Source organism: Ornithorhynchus anatinus, chromosome 3 (genome assembly GCF_004115215.2).
Source record: "Ornithorhynchus anatinus isolate Pmale09 chromosome 3, mOrnAna1.pri.v4, whole genome shotgun sequence".
Lineage (NCBI taxonomy): Eukaryota > Metazoa > Chordata > Mammalia > Monotremata > Ornithorhynchidae > Ornithorhynchus > Ornithorhynchus anatinus.
The window spans coordinates 51,545,624-51,562,220 of NC_041730.1; the positions used below are offsets into that span (position 1 = coordinate 51,545,624).

Genomic DNA, 16,597 nt, shown 5'->3' on the forward strand with positions numbered 1-16,597 from the left:
CAACCTACACTTACTAAGCTAGAAGAAAAATGACCGACACAGAAGACTAGACTCCTGATGAGTTGTAAACTCATGAGATGGGAATCAGTGTAGCTATCTACTGTTACTTTAATTGGAATTTCAAGATGAGTGCATAGAGCATTTCGTGCCAAACCGATTTCAGCACAAATGGCTTGGATAGGATTGAGAGAAACACGCATTCACGTCAGCTTGCGATTTAGCCTACCATTTCTTTCTTATACACGCAGACCACTAGACGCTTGATACCTGTATACCTACATCCAGGTAGGCACCATCTGTTTCTGTAGCGTTACATTACATTGAAGAGTTGAAGCTTCCTGAAACTCCCACGTAACATTTCGTTTCAGAGAGAGATTTAACTCAAGTGCCTCTTCCCGAGTAGAGAAAATGCCCATTCACTCAACACACAGGCTAGAAGACAAAGGACTCAAGCAGAGCACTAAGACTCTTGCGGTCCTGTACCCTTCAGAGCAAGAGTCTATCTAGCTATCTTCAGTTTCTCTGCTGCTCTCGTATATTGAACCGATCATTGGAAAGTCGAGGATGAGTTGATTGGGCATTTTGGGCCAAACGGGTTTCAACGCAAGTAGCTTTAAGAGGATTGAGAGACACATTCTGCCAGCTTTTCATTTAACGTGCCTTCTCTAGTCTTTCAGGGTAGAAAGAAAATGATAGGTGCGGAACACTAGACTCCTGATGGGCTGCACACTGCTGGCCCAGGGTCAAGGTAGACAGCCTCTGTTTCTGTTTTGTTGCTTTACATGGAACTGAAGAGTTGTGGCTTCCTGCAACTCCCACAGAATATTTTCTGCCGGGGGGCAACCCAGCTAGAATAACTCTTACAGATTGGAGAAAACGCACAATTCACTCAGCACATTCAACGCAAATAACAGGCCAGAAGAAAAAATCTCTCCAGCAGAGGACTTGCCCACTGATTAGCTGAATGTTGCCGAGCAGGGAATAATGAAGCTATCTTCTGTTCCTGTATTTTTGCTGTACATGGAACTGAGCATTAGAAATTTCAAGCTGAGTTCATCCTAGCATTTCGTGTCGAACGAGTTTCAACGCAAGTGACTTCGTTACGACGGAGAGGAACACAGCTTCAATCAACAGTCTTATTTAACTCCCCTACTTTGTAGCATAGATAAAAATGATACACGCAGAGCACTTGGCTTTGGATGCGGTGCAAGAATCGGTGTAGGCGGGGCCCTTTGCTCTGTTATTTCCCATGCAACGGAAGACTTTAATTTTCCTGAAGCTCCCACCTAACAAGTTGAGCCTCGGCGGTTTCAACGCAAGCAATTTTCACAGATTGGAGCCAACGCCCACTGTTCGCTCAAACGTATTCAAATTTTCTTAGCAGGCTAGAAGAAAAACGACTCATGCCGAGGACTAGATTCCTGATGAGCTGTGAACCGCAGCTGTCGCTATCAGTGTCAAATCTTGTGTTACTGTAATTGTTCTGGTACCTGGAATTGAGCAACTGGACTTTCGGGATGAGTACAGATGGCACTCGGTGCCAGACAGATTTCAACTCAGTGGTTTGAATAAGATTGAGAGAAACGCACCATTCACTCACCTTGCTCATTTAATTTGCTCACTCTGCAAGATAGCAGGAAAATAATGCATGCAGAAAACTAGACTCCTGAAAACTACCCTTACTACAAGGAATCATGTTGGCACCTTCTGTTTCTGCAACAATACAGTAGCATTTCTATTTTGTATTCTGGATTACTGTTTTGAACGGTTGATTTTCATTTATCATTTAAGGCCTGAGGGGTTTCAACGCAAGCGACTTTAGAGAAATGGAGAAAACGACCGTATTCATTCAGTAGTTTTTATTGAGCGGTTACCATGTGCAGAGCAGAGCTCGGAATGTACAATTCGGCAACAGAGAGACCATACGTTCAATATAGCAGGCTAGAAGAAAAATGCTTCATGCAGAAAACTTGACTCCTCATGAGCTGGACACTGCAGGTCAAGCATCAGAGTGATCAAGGACCTTCTGTGACTGTAATACAGAGTAATGCATAGGTACCCTTATGCATGTACATGAAACTGTACAACTGACATTTCAAGTAGAGGTCATACGACATATCCTGGTCAATCCGGGTTTCACCGCTCGTGCCTTGAGAAGACGGAGAGAATTACACAATCAACTTTCTGATTTAACTTGTAGGATCCAAAAAAAATGGTACATGCAGAACACTAAGCTCTTGTTGGGTTGCATACTGCAACGCAAGGATCGGTGTAGCCGTCCTCTGTTTCTGTATGGCTATTTTCATTCATTCATTCAATAATTTTTATTGTACTAAGCGCTTAGAATGAACAAGTCGGCAACAGATAGAGACAGTCCCTGCCGTTTGACGGGCTTGCAGTCTCATCGGGGGAGACAAACAGACAAGAACAATGGCAATAAATAGAGTCAAGGGGAAGACTATCTCGTAAAAACAATGACAACTAAATAGAATCAAGGCGATGTACATTTCATTAACAAAATGAACAAAATAAATAGGGTAATGAAAATATATACAGTTGAGCAGACGAGTACAGTGCTGAGGGGATGGCAAGGGAGAGGGGGAGGAGCAGAGGGAAATGGGGGGAAAAGAGGGGTAAGCTGCGGAGAGGTGGGGGGGGGTGGTAGAGGGAGAAGGGGAGCTCAGTCTGGGAAGGCCTGTTGGAGGAGGTGAGTTTTAAGTAGGGTTTTGAAGAGGGGAAGAGAATCAGTTTGGCGGAGGTGAGGAGGGAGGGCGTTCCAGGACCACGGGAGGACGTGGCCCAGGGGTCGACGGCGGGATAGGCGAGACCGAGGGACGGTGAGAAGGTGGGCGGCAGAGGAGCAGAGCGTGCGGGGTGGGCGGTAGAAAGAGAGAAGGGAGGAGAGGTAGGACGGGGCAAGGTGATGGAGAGCCTTGAAGCCTAGAGTGAGGAGTTTTTGTTTGGAGCAGAGGTTGATAGGCAACCACCGGAGGTGTTTAAGAAGGGGAGTGACATGCCCAGATCGTTTCTGCAGGAAGATGAGCCGGGCAGCGGAGTGAAGAATAGATTGGAGCGGGGCGAGAGAGGAGGAAGGGAGATCAGAGAGAAGGCTGATACAGTAGTCTAGCCGGGATATAACGAGAGCCCGTAGCAGTAAGGTAGCCATTTGGGTGGAGAGGAAAGGGCGGATCTTGGCGATATTGTAAAGGTGCAACCGGCAGGCCTCGGTAACGGATAGAATGTGTGGGGGGAACGAGAGAGACGAGTCAAGGATGACACCCAGATGCGGGCCCGAGAGACGGGAAGGATGGTCGTACCATCCACGGTGATAGGGACAAGGGAGAGGACCGGGTTTGGGAGGGAAGATGAGGAGCTCAGTCTTGCTCATGTTGAGTTTTAGGTGGCGGGCCGACATCCAGGGGGAGACCTCCTGGAGGCAGGAGGAGATGCGAGCCTGAAGGGAGGGGGAGAGGACAGGGGCAGAGATGTAGATCTGCGTGTCATCTGCGTAGAGATGGTAGTCAAAGCCGTAAGAGCGAATGAGTTCACCGAGGGAGTGAGTGTAAATGGAGAACAGAAGAGGGCCAAGAACTGACCCTTGAGGAACTCCAACAGTTAAAGGATGGGAGGGGGAGGAGGCGCCAGCGAAGGAGACCGAGAATGACCGGCCAGAGAGATAAGAGGAGAACCAGGAGAGGACGGAGTCCGTGAAGCTAAGGTGAGATAAGGTATGGAGGAGGAGGGGATGGTCGACAGTGTCAAAGGCAGCAGAGAGGTCAAGGAGGATTAGAATGGAGTAGGAGCCATTGGATTTGGCAAGAAGGAGGTCATGGGTGACCTTCGAGAGAGCAGTCTCGGTAGAGTGGAGGGGACGGCGGCTGGATTTGAGCGGGTCCAGGAGAGAATGGGAGTTAAGGAATTCTAAGCAGCGATTGTAGAGGACTCCTTCTAGGATTTTGGAAAGGAAGGGTAGTAGGGAGATAGGGCGATAACTGGAGGGGGAAGTGGGGTCAAGAGCGGGTTTTTTTAGGATGGGGGAGACGTGGGCATGTTTGAAGGCAGCGGGGAAGGAGCCATTGGAGATTGAGTGGTTAAAAATAGAAGTTAAGGAGGGGAGGAGGGCAGGGGCGATGGTTTTAATAAGGTGAGAGGGAATGGGGTCTGAGGCGCAGGTGGAGGGGGTGGCATTTGCGAGGAGGGAGGAGATCTCCTCTGAGGATACTGCAGGCAAGGATGGAAAAGTAGGGGAGAGGGTTGGTGGGGGGGGGAGGGGAGAGGCAGAGGGGTGACTTTGGGGAGCTCAGACCTGATTGTGTTGATTTTGGTGATGAAATAGTTGGCCAGATCACTGGGGGTGAGAGATGGGGGAGGGGGAGGAACAGGGGGCCTAAGGAGAGAGTTAAAGGGCCGGAACAATCGGCGGGGGTGACGGGCATGGGTGTCGATGAGGGAGGAGAAGAGGTTTTGCCTTGCGGAGGAGAGGGCAGAGTTAAGGCAGGAAAGGATGAATTTGAAGTGTGTGAGGTCGGCTTGGTGCTTGGACTTTGGCCAGCAGCGCTCAGCAGCTCGAGCATAGGAGCGTAGGAGGCGGACAGAGGAGGTGATCCAGGGCTGTGGGTTAGTGGAGCGAGAGCGGCGGAGGGAAAGGGGGGACTAGAGAGTCGAGATGAGTAGAGAGGGTGGAGTTGAGAGCGGAGACCTGATCATCGAGAGTGGGAAGTGAGGACAGGGCGGCAAGGTGAGGAGAGATGCTTTTGGAAAGGTGGATGGGATCAAGGGAGCGGAGGTCTCTGTGGGGCAGTAGCGAAGGTCTGCAGGGGGAGAGAGCGTGAGAGATGAGGCAGGTGAGAGGGATTTCAGAGTTGGTGAGGGAGGAGATAGTGCAGCGGTAGGAGATGACGAGATGGAGGGTGTGACCGAGTCGGTGAGTGGGCGCGGTATGGTGGAGGAGGAGGAGGTCGGCAGAGTCGAGGAGGGATTGCAGGCGGGCGGCAGAGGAGTGATCGGGTACATCCATATGGATGTTGAAGTCTCCGAGGATCAGAGTGGGCAGAGTGAAGGAGAGAAGGAAGGTGAGAAAGGGGTCTAGGTGGTTGAAGAAGTCGGAGGTGGAACCGGGAGGGCGGTAGATGACAGCGACAAGTATCTGGATGGGGTGGTAGAGGAGAATGATATGGGCTTCGAAGGAGGGGAAGGAGAGGGAGGGGGGAGGAGAGATAGTGCGGAAACGGCCACGGGGTGAGAGGAGGAAGCCGACGCCTCCTCCCTTACCGGTGAGTCTCGGGGAATGGGAGAAGGAGAGGCCTCCGCTGGAGAGAGCAGCGGCGGAGACCGTGTCTTCGGGAGAGAGCCACGTTTCTGAAAGGGCGAGGAGGAGGAGAGAGCAGGAGAGGAAAAGGTCATGGACGAAAGGTAGTTTACCTGTAATAGAGTGGGGGTTCCAGAGGCCACACTTGAAAGTAGCTGTGGGTGCAAGGGGAGGAGGGGGGAGGGGGCGGGGGGAGGGGAGGGTTTGGATGGGCAAGAGGTGGCGGGGCCCTGGACGGGGAGAGGGGGATGAGGGGTAGCGGTGGGACAGGAGGACTGGGATGGGGCGTGGGTGGGGAAGAGAGAAGGGGGAGGGGGGGAGGAGGGGGTTTGGTGGGGGGGAGAGTAGGGGGAGGGGGAAGAGGGGTAGCGCCGGTAAAGTGGGGTTCTAGGGCGGGGGAGGGGAGGGGGGGAGGAGGCAGAGGAGAGAGCGGGAAAGAGCTGAGCGAGAGAGGGAAAGGGGAAGGGGAAGATTGGAAGGGGCGGGAGGGAGGAGGTGGGGGAGGAGGGACATGGTGAGGCCAGAGAGGTGGGTGGCAGCACTGACAACAATAAACAGTAACAAACGAAATCGGTAATATAGCAACATGATACAGTATGATACAATACGGTAGCGTTCATAAGCGGGCGATGACCAGGGTCAGGGGTAGGCTCGATTAAGGGCCGACCTGATCAAACTCAAAGTCAGGCGGCTGGTGAGGCCAGAGAGGTGGGTGGCAGCACTGACGACAATAAACAATAACAAGCGAAATCGCTAATATAGCAACATGGTACAGTAAGACACAATACAATAGTGTTAATCAGCAGGCGATGACCAGGGTCGGGGGACGACCCGACCCTACCCTATCAGACTCAAAGTCAAGCGGCTAGCGGCCCATCGAACTAAACATTTGAAACTTCATAATCATTTCATAATAACCCCATTTCGTGCCAGAGAGCTGTCACCTCAAGTGACTTTTACAGAATGGAAAAAAGCAGCCAGCAGGCCAGAAAAAAACTGACTCCTCTTGCGGGCTCTACACTGCGGAGCAACAGTCAGTGGAGATAGCTTCTGTGACTGCATTGCTATTGTAACAGGGAACTGAACATTTGAACTTTCAAGACGAGCCCATTGGTTAATTAACCTTTAGTGTTAGGACAAGAGTGAGTTTAAGGATTAATGTTGGGGTTAGCTAAAAGGCTAAATTTAGGGAGACAGTACGTTTTAACTCTAGGGTTAGAGCCCAGTTGGTTAGAGCGAGATTTAGGTTTCGCCTTAAGATTAGGGATCCAGTGAGGTTTACTGATAGAGGTGGGGTTGGGGTTAGAGCTAGGGCGACATTTAGGTTCATGGCTAAGGATATCGTTAGGGTTAAAGCTTGAGGCTAGGTTATGGTTCGGTTTAGGGTCACTTTTAGGATTAAACACAGAGGCTACGGCTCCTGCTGGGTTTAGGTTTAAGGTTAAGCATTAGTTTCAGTCACTACTGAGGTTAAGGTTTGGGTAAGGGTTATTGGCTAGGTGTAAAGGTCAGGTCTAGGGTGAGGGTATGGGTTAAAGGCTAAGGTTAGGACTGCAATTAAACCTAGGCCTAGGGTTATGGTTAAAATTAGGGCTAGTGCTAAGAATAGAGTTAGGTTTAGGGTTCATGTTAGAGTTGGGTTTCCGGCTATTTCTGTGGTGAAGGTTCCAGTTAGGGTTAGGGTTAGGTGAGGGCTAGTGTTAAGAGTAACTGTAAGGGATAGAGTAACTGTTGGAGCTAGAGTTTAGGCCTGGTTTAGGATTATGGACGGATTCAGAGAAGCATCACTGGAAAGAGCACGGGTTTGGGAGTCAGAGGACATGGGTTCTAATCCCACATCCGCCGCTTGTCAACTGGGTGACTTTTGGACAAGTCACTTAACTTCTGTGTGCCTCAGGTACCTCATCTGTAAAATAGAGATTAAGACTGTGAGCCCCATGTGGGACCACCGGTTTACTTTCTATCTTGCCCCGGGCCTAGAACAGAGCTCGTCACATCGTAAGAGCTCAACAAATACCGCAAGTATTAATAATCTTATTATTGGAATGCAAAAGGTGGTAATGGAATGGAAATGAAGGTTGTTGGAAAATATGGCCTGGGGAATAAGAATCAAGACAGAGACTGACATTGATTTCTGGGCATCAAATGATTTTTTTTATTGCCAACACCTTCTCTATCCAACCTAAACCATGACAGTACACACGGATTTCACCAGATAGACTAAAAGGAAATTGAGTAGCCTATATCGTCTCTATATGCACACCTCGCAAACCCCAGGCCCCAAACCTAGACCAAAAACTAACCCTATCTTTACCTCTAGCCCTAGCCTTAACTACTAACCCTAACACTAACCTAAACCCAAGCCCTAGCCCTATCACTATGCCTAATCCTAAACCTAGCTCTAGGTCTAGCCTTAATCCCAACCATAACTCTCACCTTAGGCCTATCTTTCAGTTTTACAACTAACCATATACCTAACTCTAACCTAGGTCCTTACCCGAAGACCTGATGCTAAACTTATCCTTAACCCAAAAAGTAACCTTAGCCTTAACCCTAAATTTCCTTTTGGCCCTAATGCCAACTTTCTACTGAATACTGGGCCTAGGCCTGGCCTTCAGCCTGCAACTGATTATAGCACTAACCCTAAGCCGTTTAACTTAACCCCAAGTCTAGCTCTAAATACAACACAAACACTAGCTTTAACCCTACTACTAAACATAACAGTTAGTCCCAACTTTAACTTTAGGGCTAGCCCTGGTCCTAACCCTCGTTCTAACCCTAAACCTAAATAGACCTTTCCTGACACTCGCCCTAGCACTCACCCTAATCTTAACCTTAATATTCAGACAGATTGCTAGTCCTAAATCAAACTGTAGTGTTGCAGATTGGGTATAAATTAGAGTTAGGTTTTTAGGGTCGGTCTTGGGCCAGGGTAAACCTCGGTCTTAGGCTAGGGCCAGGGTTACATCTTGCATTGGAGCTAGAGGTAGTCCCAGAGGTCACTCTGGAGTTAGACCTAGGCCAGGGCTGGCAGCACCTCGGGCTACAGCCAAGGTTAGGGTTCTGGCCAGGGCCAGCGTGAAGCCCAGTGTTATGGATAGGACTCACTCTAGGGTGGTCTGGGTCTTATGCTGTCGGGTAGTTTCTGACCCTTAACGATTCTGGGGGCCCATCTCTTCCTGAAGGCCTCACCTCCTTCTGAAATCTTTCTGGAAGTGTCCCCATAAGAGCTTTCATGGTTAAAACAGAGAAGTGGTTTTCCCCTGCCTCCTTCCTTGCAGTAAACCTGAATCTCAACCCTCCACTCTCTCTCACTTCAGAAGAATCCATTAGGCATTCTGTGACCTAAGTGATGGGACACAAGTGTCTTGACCAGAATGGAGTGAAACACAGTCATTCAACTTTCTTATTTAGCGGGACGGAAGAAAGATGGCCCACGCAGACCTCTAGACGCATGGAGGGATGTACACCGCAGAGCAGGGATCAGGCCTAACGTTTGAGTTGTGGTCAGGGTCAGGGTCAGGTTTGGAGCTGGGATGAAAGAGAGGGTTAGGGTTACGTTTATGGCAAGATTTAGGATTAGTAGTGTGAGTGTTTAAGCTAGGGTTAGGGTTAGGCTGAGGGCAAGGGCCAGTTTGAGGTCAGATCCGATTCGGGTTAGGGTTAAAGCTAAAGCTAAGGCTAGGCCTGGGCCGTGATTTTAGAGTAGGGACGACTGTTAAGATAAGTTGTCAAGGTTAAAGGTAGGCCTGGGGCTAGGTTCATGATCAAGCATAGATATAGGGTGAGTGTTAAGTACGGTTTATGGTAAGGTTCAGTATCTATGTTTAGGATAGCGTTGTAATCCAAATTATTAGTGATAACCTAGGGTTCATTCATTCATTCATTCATTCATTCATTCATTCAATAGTATTAATTGAGCCCCCACTAGGTGCAGAGCACTGTACTAGGCGTTTGGAATGTACAATTCGGCAACAGATAAAGACAATCCCTGCCCATTGACGGGTTTACAGTCTAATCGGGTTGTGTCAGGCCAAGGTTTAGGCTTAGGGGTAGGGTTAGGGATTAAGGCTAGGATTAGAGCTAGGATTAGGGTGAGGTTTAGGGTTAACCCTACATATAACCCCTAGGGTCAGTATTGGGGTAAGGGTAAGATTAGGGTCCGGCTAAGGAACCAGGTTATCTCTAGGGTTAGAGAGAAGAAGAGGGTTTCAGTTCAGATTTGGTTTAGGATTACAAATTACTGTGAGGGTTAACGTCAGGGTTCGGGGGAGGGCTAGGACTAGGCTAGGGCTAGGACTAGTGTCAGGACAGGTCCAATTAAGGTTCGAGTTACAGTGAGGGTTAAGGATAGGGCTAGGCCTCGAGTTAGAGTTAAGGTTACCGTTGAGGTTAGTAGTGGGATTAAAGCTGGGCCCACTCTATGTTTCAGATCACGCGTAGAGATAAGGTTAGGGTTGGGCATGGGTTATGGTAAGGTTTAGTATATATGCTGAAGACAGCATTTAGTCTGAGGGTAGGGGAAGCGATAGTGTTTGTCTTATAAGGGTCAAGGTTTGGGCTTAGGTTAGGGTTAGTGTCAGGGATATACCTTTTAGGGTGGGTCTGAGGGTTAGGGCTAGAGCCAGGGTTACATCTTGCATTCGAGCTAGGGGTAGTCCCAGAGGTCACTTTGGGGTAAGGACTAAGCCAGGGTTGTGGCTAGCATATGGCTAAGGCAGCACCTAGCGCTGGTCTAGTCAGGGTTAGGGTTCTGGCCAGGGCCCACGGGAAGCAGGGTTGTCCGGCCTTACCCCGGCCTGTAGTTTCCTACCCCTAGCGATATTCCGTGGGCCCATCTCTCCCTGAGGTCCTCACGTCCTCCTGAAATCTCTCTGGAAGGGTCCCCACAGAGCTTTCGTGGTAAAAATAGAGAAGTGGTTTTCCCCTGCCTCCTTCCACGCGGCAAACCCGAGTCTCCCACCTCCACTCTCTCCCACTTCACCAAGAGCCCTTTGGACATTCTGTGGCCTAGGTGATTCAACAGCAGAATGGAGTGAAACACACTCAACTTTCTTATTTAGCAGGTTGGAAGAAAGAAGGCACTTGCAGACCTCAAGACGCACGAATGGATGTACACCGCAGCGCCGGGATCCGTGGAGCCGCCGGCTAGTCCTAGACCATTGACCATCCTGTCTCCGTTCTGTCTCCTTCACATATCGTCCTCGACGATCGATTGACCATCCTGTCTCCATTCTATCTCCTTCCAATATTGTGTCTCCGTTGAATCTCCTTCCTCTGGTAGATTTTAAGTTGGGGCAGCGATGTGTCAATTACATTACCTTATATGGACCACTCCCAAGAACTGGTTCTGATTGGAGGCTGGAGTAACGGACGACGCAAGGGGATTGGGTAGGATCTGGGGCGCGCTGGAAGCGTTGCGGTCGAGTGGAACGCGGAAGTGCTTGCAAATCAAGGTACCAGGTTTGGACGGCTTGGGGCTGTTCGTCACTCGTACCCCCCTGGGGTGAACGCACGGGCAGCCACTTTCCGCCCTTCCCTGCTGTCTCGGCTCTCTCTCTGGAGTCTGTTCATTTCTACACCAAGGTCACGAAACCCTCTCGTGCGATTGCGAGATCACAGTCGTTTCTCTGATAAATTCCGCCACGGTTTTGGCAACCACGAAGGGATCCTTGTGCTCAGGATTCTCCGGGAACCAGGTGCCCAAGCGCGCGCCAAGGAAAACTGTAAGTAAACCCGCTTGTAGGGTCCGGACACTCCTTCCTTGAGCTCTCTCGAGTCCAATTTGGGGCGCCGCGGGTCGATCGGGTAAGCGGGAAGGATTCTCTCTGTGTTTCCCAGAGAGGGGATTCTCTGCGCGGTTCCCGCAGGGAGGGGACTTCTCCGGGTTTGGAGAAGGGGATCACCTTAGGAGACGTCCTAGGGGGCTCTGGGAGACGTCCCAGAGGGTCTTTCCTGGTTTAAAGAAAGGGACTTCCCGGGACAGGGAAGGATGGGGTCTCGTCAGTCTAGAGACGGCTCCTGTATTCAAAAGTTCTCCAATCCTGGGATCAAGGTCACTGTCTATGTTAAAAAAAAAAAGAAAGAAAGAAAGAAAGAAAGAAAGAAAGAAAGAAAGAAAGAAAGAAAGAAAGAAAGAAAGAAAGAGAAGAATGATGAAAAAGCAATTGAGGTGAGGCCGTGACTCTTGGCCTAATTGAACTGATGGCCAGGGTCTCTCTTTTTGGACAGAAGGCGGTACTACTTTGGATCCTACTGGCCCTGCAGACCTTATGTGAAATTCTGATCTACCTAAGACCGGATGAGATGTGTTAAGGGGTATTGTCGGGCAAAATTGTCCGAGGGATTGCCGGCTCCCATGAAAACCCAAGCTAAACACCCCCTTCCTAAAATTAATTCGAACGCACCAGAGAAGGCAAATGCTGAACGTCCCTTGATAGAACTAAGTTGTGGTCAATCCTCGGCAGCCCCGATAAAATCCCCGAACTGCCCAGTCTTCGGACCTTCCTTATATTCCCCTCTGCCGGTCTCCCCTCCTCCCGCGACCGCCAGTCCACCCTCCCGGCAGATCCCACCCTTCTAGCCCCAGTGTAAACTTCAGACCACGCTGAAGTGTGAGGAGGAGGGAATCACGCTAACTATTGGGAGTCTCCTTGGTAAACCGGATCTGCTGAGCCCAAGGAGCCAAGGCTCCCCGATGGTAGTTGCTGAAGTCCCCGTGGAAACCGATGACCCCGTTTTGCTTACTTTGCCCCCAGACCTTTGGAGCTCTGGCCCGACAGACGTGGGACCCTGCTCCATAAATCTCCTCCCTGTGTCCGGCAATAATCCTATGTGCCCAATAATCCTAGGGCCGTGCAGGGTTGGATCCAATTATCTCTGAGTTCTTGGAAAAGAAAATCCTCGTTGAGTGCAGTTCTCCCTGCAATACTCCAATGTTGCCACTAGGTGAGCCGGGGAACCCTCCCCCTGCCCCGACCACCTCTCTGCGCACCCTCCGCCCCGACTTACCGTTTCATACGGGGCCTGCGGGCCATTAATGCTTACGTCTCCCCTAATCATGCAGTGGTCCCTAGCCCAACCTCAGTAATTAGCGGAATTAGCTCACGGGCTCGGGCATTTACCTGTATTGATTTGACCGGGGCGTTCTTCACTATCGCAGTATCCCCTACCTTTGTACCTTTGCCCGTACCTCTTTGCCTTTACTTGGGATAACCGTCAGCCGACCTTGGATACGATTGCCAAACCAGGGGTTTGTGCATTCCCTTTCTCTCTTTTCCAGGGCCCTCAATTTCCAAGGCTTTTTTACCGGTCCGGTTTCCCAGTGGAGGGGGAATGTTTCAATACGTAGATGATATTTTCATAACTGGGGAATCTGAGGAATTGTGCAGGCAGGGCTCTCTGATGCTTCTGCAGCATTTGTTGGCTATTGACCTCAAGGTTAACCCTAAGAGGTTGCAGTGGTGTCAAAGGCAGGCAAAAAATCTCTGGGGTCCATTCTCCGGGCAGGGGAGAGAGCGATCGCCCCTACTCATGCCAACTTCATCCAGACCTCGCCCTGACCCAGCCACCACCAAAGTGAAGTGTGAGCTTTGGGGTTTCCTCGGAGCGGCAGGATTTTGCCGGGCTTGGATCCCTGAATTTGGACTGCTATCGCTCTTTGAGCTCCTGAAGAAGGAGTCCCCTGACCCTCTTGATTGGTCCCCAGAGGCGGGGTCTGCCTTTCACAACTCTCAAGTCAGCTTACGTTCAGCCAGAACTGCTCTAGGGCTGCCAGACTACGAAAAACCCTTCCTATTCTATGTGCATGAGAAGATGGGGCGTGGCGGTGGGGGTGGCCTCCGGCATCTTCTGCAGAACACTGGGACCGCAGTGCCGCCCGGTTGCATATTATTCTGTCCAGCTCGACCCAGTGATGTTGGGTCAGATAACGCTGTATTGCTGCAGAGGTCCTGCTTTTAGAAAAGGCACAGGACATCCTTCTGGGCGCTCCCCATGATGTAGTCCTTTTGCCAGGGGGTGCTGCTACACAGTCACTGTCAGTGTCTCGTTTAACCCGGTATGAGCTGGCCTTGCTTGGAAATCCTCAGGTTCAAGGGGAAAGGTGCAGAGTGTTGAACCCCGCCACACTCACGGGCCCAGATCTCCTGGCTAGGGGTGGAGAGGAACACAATCGCGAGGAGGTTGTTCAAAGCATGGTGGTGGCCCACTCTGATTCACCTTTGGAGATGGCAGCTGTGGATTTGTTCACCGATGGCTCGTCTTTTATGGACCAGGGTCAACGCTACACTGGGGCTACGGTGGTCACTCACGGTCCTGTTTTATGGGCTGGATCTCTCCCTTCCTCGTGTAGTGCTCAGTCAGCTGAGCTCGAGACTTTGATTCAGTCTAATCAAATATTTGATAATAGTTACACGGATTCCAAGGACAGCTTTGGCATTTGCCATGCGACCGGTGCCTGGTGGCAGAGCCGAGGTTTCTTGACCTCCGGAGGAAAGCCGGTAGCGAATGGTGAGCGAGACCTCCCACTGCCCAGCGCTTAGAACAGTGCTCGGCACGTAGTAAGCGCTTAACAAATACCAACATGATTACTGCTCTCGCTGCTATCCACGTTAGAGCACACGCCTGGGAACAGGATTCGGTTAGACTGGGAAACCATAAAGCTGATCAAGCATCTCGCTGGGCTGCGTGACACGCGGCCCGAGCCTCCTCTGGAGGATCTCAACACCGTGGTCACCGCGCCTCAGCCCGCTGTTCTGATTATGGAGCAGTAGGGATCCGAATGGCCCACTAAATGCGAGGCTGTCGAGAGTAATGGGTTTTTCTGGGTTGCAGACTCACCAGGATACCCACTGTGGAGCCGGTACCCTGGCTGCCGCAGTTTTACATCACTGGTTTGCTCCTGGTATCCATCCTGTAGCCAAACGAGTGACGAGTAACGACGACCTGTCCCATCTGCCAGAGCTTTAATGGCAAGCGACCTCGGGCCCTTCCCCCGGGTAGCCGAGCCTAGGTGTACCACCCCTTAGAGGGGCTCCAGATCTCGATTTCATTACCCTTCCTAGGGCTGAAGGGTACCCTTAATGTTCTGACCATCGTCGACCACCTTACGGGTTGGTTAGAGGTCTTGCGGGCCCGGCACACCACTGCTGCATTCGTTACTAAGGTGATGGTAACGGGAGTTTTTTCCACGTTTTGGGCCCCTTTCCATCATTGATTTGGATATCAGGTTTCCCATTTGGCTGAGACCATTTTGGCCGAGGTCCGTCGTTGTCTAGATATCGAGAAGAGCCTGCCCGCTCCTTACCAATCCCAGACCTCAGGAAAAGGTGAGAGGGCGAATAGGGAATTGAAAACTAGGTTAGGAATATTGTGGATGGAGACACATTTAAAGTGGCCACAGGTCCTCCCCACTGCTCTGTTACGACTGCGTTCCCCTCCTCGAGGGGACTTGAAGGTCTCCCCATATGAGTTACTGTTTGGTCACCCCCCACCCCCCCACGCCCCTTCCCCCCCCGCCCCCCGCACCCTGCTGGGGCGGTCCGAAGACCGGATCAGACTATCACTCTCATTGGAGGTGATGAAACCCTGGCCAAGTACCTGGTCTCCCTGCAGCAGGAATTGAACGCCCTCCAGTGAGATGCCATCAGCTGCCAAGCGGTACCCTGAGACGGTCAAGCCAGCGGTCGTGGACGGTTCTCCGAGCGAGTGACCTGCGGACGATGGGACTGACCCCACGGAGAATCAACAACACCACACTCAAATTCCTGCCCTAGGTCTCAGACGGTCCTCGACTGGATGGCCGATCTCGTGAGACTCAGGAGGCCTTCACCCGCCATTATCGGAATGACCTGTGATCCGGCGGAGGTTAGTTCACCCAAGACCAAAGGGGCCCTAGTACTAGACGACTGACCATCTTGTCTCCGTTCTGTCTCCTTCCTTTAGTAGATCAATCATTTTAAGTTTGGGCAGCGATGCGTCGATTACGTTACCGTATATGGCCCACTCCTAAGAACCGGTTCCGATTGGAGGCTGGAGTACAGGCAACGCAAGGGGATGGGGTAGGATTCTGGGCGTGCAGTGGAAGAGTTGCGGTCGAGTGGAACATGTAAATGCTTACAAATAAAGGTATCAGGTTCGGATGGCTCGGGGCTGTTCGTCACTCGTCCGCGCGCCCCTCCCTCCCCCCGCCCCTGGGTGAAAGGGCGGGCAGCCACTTTCCGCCCTTTCCTGCCCTCTTGGCCCGCTCTCTTGAGTCCGTTCATTTCTACACCATTGTCACGAGACCCCCCTCATGCGATTGCGAGATCAGAGTCGTTTCTCTGATAAATTCCGTAACACTGCTGTAAGTGGATAACTACTGTACAGGGAACTGAATATCTAGAACGCCAAGAAGAGGTCATTTGGCATTTCTTGCCAGGCAGGTTTCAATGCCAGTGACAAGTTGGAGAGAAACACACATTTCCTTAACTGCCTTACGTAGCTGGAGAGCAGACAAAAACACATAAGGAAGAAAACAATCCTGATGGGGTGTAGAGGTCAGGGCAAATATCCCTCTAGGTGACTTGGGTCACTCACGTACTAGTGTCCATGGAAAGGAGCATATGAAATTCCCAAAAGGCCTGAAATGGCATTCTCTGCCTGAACGGTTTCAACACGGGCACCTTGAACCGGATGGAGAGAAGCAAACATTCTCTGCCGTTTGTTTCTTAACAAGCTTGAAGTAAAATCCAATAAGCCGAAGACTAGAGTCCTGGACAGGTCTGTGTTTAGACGGTGGGGCTAGCGTGAGAGTCACAGAGTTATGGCGAGGATTAAGTTAGAAGGTTAGGATTTGGGTTCGTGTTAGGTATTGGCTTAAATTTAAGAATAGTCCTAGAGTTGGCCCAGGGCTAGGGCAAGTGTTACTAGTGGGATTAAAGCTGGGTTTCATCTCTGGTTGGGATCACGCATAGAGATAGGGTTAGAGGAAGGGTTAGAGTATATGTGTTCAAGATAGTCTTTAGGCTAAGGGTAGGGGCAGTGATAGTTTTTGTCTTAGGTCAAGGTTTGAGCTTAGGTTAGGGTTAGTGTCAGGGGTAGGTATAGGGCTCAGGTTAGAGTTCGGATTAGGACGAGGTTTAGAGTTAATGTTAGATATCCCTTTTGGGGTCGGTCTGAGGGTTAGGGCTAGGGCCAGGGGTTCATCTGGCATTCGAGCTAGGGGTAGTCCCAGAGGTCACTCTGGCATAAGGACTAAGCCAGGGTTCTGCCTAGCATACGGCTAAGGCAACACCTGGGGGCTAGAGC

General features: G+C 50.8%; 1 long non-coding RNA gene across 1 annotated transcript in view; it reads left to right on the forward strand.

The window, feature by feature from the left end:
- LOC103166600 overlaps positions 1-15,454 on the forward strand; it is a 35,077-nt gene extending 19,623 nt beyond the window's left edge. The window contains exons 2-3 of the long non-coding RNA XR_003758005.2: positions 10,372-11,034; positions 14,924-15,454. This is a non-coding gene — a long non-coding RNA (uncharacterized LOC103166600). The remainder of the gene's footprint in view (positions 1-10,371; positions 11,035-14,923) is intronic.
- The last annotated feature ends 1,143 nt before the right edge of the window (positions 15,455-16,597 follow it).